Source organism: Mytilus trossulus, chromosome 4, assembly GCF_036588685.1.
Source record: "Mytilus trossulus isolate FHL-02 chromosome 4, PNRI_Mtr1.1.1.hap1, whole genome shotgun sequence".
Taxonomy (NCBI): domain Eukaryota; kingdom Metazoa; phylum Mollusca; class Bivalvia; order Mytilida; family Mytilidae; genus Mytilus; species Mytilus trossulus.
Window position 1 is genome coordinate 55539231 of NC_086376.1, and position 3447 is coordinate 55542677.

The window sequence follows — 3447 nt, forward strand, 5'->3', positions numbered from 1 at the left end:
ATGTCAGATAATGCTGCCTACCAACTATGTAGCTTAAAAATGTCAGATAACGCTGCCTACCAACTATGAAGCTTAAAAATGTCAGATAACGCTGCCTACCAACTATGTAGCTTAAAAGTGTCAGATAACGCTGGCTACCAACTCTGTAGCTTAAAAATGTCAGATAAAGATGCCTACCAACTCAGTAGCTTAAAAATGTCAGATAAAGCTGCCTTCCAACTATGTAGCTTAAAAGTGTCAGATAACGCTGCCTACCAACTCTGTAGCTTAAAAATGTCAGATAACGATGCCTACCAACTCTGTAGCTTAAAAATGCCAGATAACGATGCCTACCAACTATGAAGCTTAAAAATGTCAGATAACGATGCCTACCAACTATGTAGCTTAAAAATGTCAGATAACGCTGCCTACCAACTATGTAGCTTAAAAATTTCAGATAACGCTGCCTACCAACTATGAAGCTTAAATATGTCAGATAACGCTGCCTACCAACTATGAAGCTTAAACATGTCAGATAACGCTGCCTACCAACTCTGTAGCTTAAAAATGTCAGATAACGCTGCCTACCAACCAACAGGGTTGACATCACTCAAAGTAGAACATAGGGGTAAAACTGTTATAAAAAGAGAAAATCTTTAAAGGAAAATATAAGTTCAGAATAATGAGCTCTGCCAATTGTCCATATATACTTCAAATCTGTTAGACAAATTCTTATAGGAGTTATTCCCATAAAGGCCATTTTTTTTATTTTTTTTTCAATTTTGCCTTTTATCATAAAAATCATAATATTTAGAGAGAAACATTTTTTTTCTGTTTTGTCTCAATATGATAGATAATAAAACACTAAAGCACAAAAATGATCAGCGTTGAAGATCTATTTATAAGTCAAAGAAACTAAACAGACTAAAAGATCAGTAATACAAGATCAACAAAACAGAGATTTTTGTCATGGTCTATTGTTGTCTACAATGGTGGGAAGTGTGCTTTGTTTTATATTGCCATAGACCAAGGTGAGCGACATCTGCTCTTTAGAGCCTCTAGTTTCGAATTAACATAAATGTCTTATTTGGGTGATGCCTACTCAGGCGTTTGTTTATAGACATTAAGCTCTTTCATCAACTCAAAGAAACATCTTTCAAATGTTTATCTATTATATTGCACTTTTTTTAATGACTTTCACTTTTGACCACAAAACTTAAAAAAATCGTTGAAAGTTTCCAATTATCCTGGAAAATTGCATGGTGGAGTTGAGATAGTATAAAACTAAGTTAGACTTGCACACATCAAATGCTTTAGTACAAGTTCTTTAGGTTTACCAAGGAGGTTGTAGATACATGTACTATATGCTTAAACTTCAAGAAGCTTATTATGGATATCACGAAAATATTCATGCAGAAAAGGGCCAGAGTGATATGAGGTGCAGGTTTGGTTAAAACTTATTGACTTATTGTATTCAAGATTTCCTGCTATATTTAAGGGGGTCATCAGTTATTAATGGATATCCTGAAATTGAATTATGAGATTCTGAAATATTTCAGGAGCTCCTTTAATACAATAATTTTAATAGAATTCGCTCCTTATAGAAAAGAACAAATGAGATCACCTATATGGTCCTAGTGATACGGCTTCGTGTATTTATTTTGATTGGAAAAAACTACTAGTACATCAGATATCTTTACATTTTACAACAGGGGCATGGATAGATTGTACTATGTATTCATATGACTTTCTTGTCTGGTCGGCTCGTGCTTTATAACTTTCTCCCAGAGCTCAAAACATTCAAGCTATAGAAAAATCAAATCCTTGAAGACGTACAGCACTGACCTTTGCATGAATAATATTCACAATTTGAATTAAAGACCTATATGTGTATATTTGTCTCTGAACGAATGATATAAAAGCACAGTTATAACCCATATTGGAACAGGTTTACACTATAGATGTCTCTGAATTCTTCATTTGTTGTTTATATATCACATCATCCTTCAGTAAAATTCTTGTAGGTTGCAACTGTTAAAAGTTGAGATATATAATTATATTACGTATTAGTATAGTGGATAATTTTCAATTTAGATTAAGTTTAAAGAATAGGAAATTGCTGGGGAAAAAAGAATTTGAAAGAGCTCAATATTTGTGTTTTTTTTTATGCCCCAGCAAATAACTAAAATTTGCAGGGCATATTGTTTTTACCATGTCCCCGTCCGTCCGTCCCATTATGGACATACAGTTATTCCAGATAAACTCCTACAGTATGAATGCTAGGAGTTTATCACTTTGTTGGATGTATGCATGTGGTCAGGGTTTTGATATCTTTTTTAATTTTCTCTTTTGGGAGATAGTTAAACTTAGTCATTTTTGTAATATATACATGCATAACGGATGCATAGCGTTTTCAGATTACTCCATCTTCAGTGAACCATAGGCCTATGTGTTCCCATGCTTTATTTGGTGTGTATCAAAATAACACCTTGTACCTTGAATCCATTGTTCCTCCCGTACACAATAACATCTTAAAGAAAGTCCCCTCATTGACTTTGTTATAATCAAGGACGTATAACCAACATCTAATATACGTCTTTGGTTATAATGCAGTTACTTATTCAGAGTAGAGTGCGAAGTCATCACCTTGTCTAGTTTCCACACCCGGCCTTTACAATATCGACATCGTTATCGTCCGAGGCGCCAGTCGAAGGATATGCCATATTTATCTAAAATCTGTAAATCATATTCTTCCTTCCAATGCATGAACAGTGACATATCCAACCGACCACAAGACAGACAAGTCTGGTATCAGCATTGGTACAATAATTGAAATCTTTTTGTGCGCCGATATTTTATAAATCTGTTTATTTACAGAATGATTTGACAATACGAATAACCATATTTTAACTTAAGTTTTCCTTTTTTTATTGTGTTACCACAGTCTAAATGATAAGTTTTGCGAATCACCAGTGACCTTTCCCGTAACTATTATTATTCCTGTAGAGAGCCATTCATATATAAAACTGCTGAGTTAGTTAATGTATCAAGATTACTTTTCAATTCATTTTCCTATCCATTGATGTTTGTGTGAGGTATAATACACTACCTTTCCTCGAAGTTGATCGACATTTTTAGATAAGCACCACATCTTTTAAATTGATATGAAATGTATTATTTTTTAGACGTTCGTTACTGTCCCACATTTAAAAAGAAATACTAGTAAATATTTTATGGTACTGAAGGTTGTCTTGAATTTGATGTTTATTCTCAATTTTTAATAAACTTTTGAAAACAACAAGTTTAATGGGAGAATGGTAATTCATTAACCGATTTTGCATGAAGTTGATACTATAGTGCCAAGAGAATAAGTTTCCAATGAGTATTAATCTGAGTGTCAGTTAAAACATGCTATAGGGTGTAATTGAACCCTATGTTACTGCAAGTGCACATTCTAGTAATTAGTAT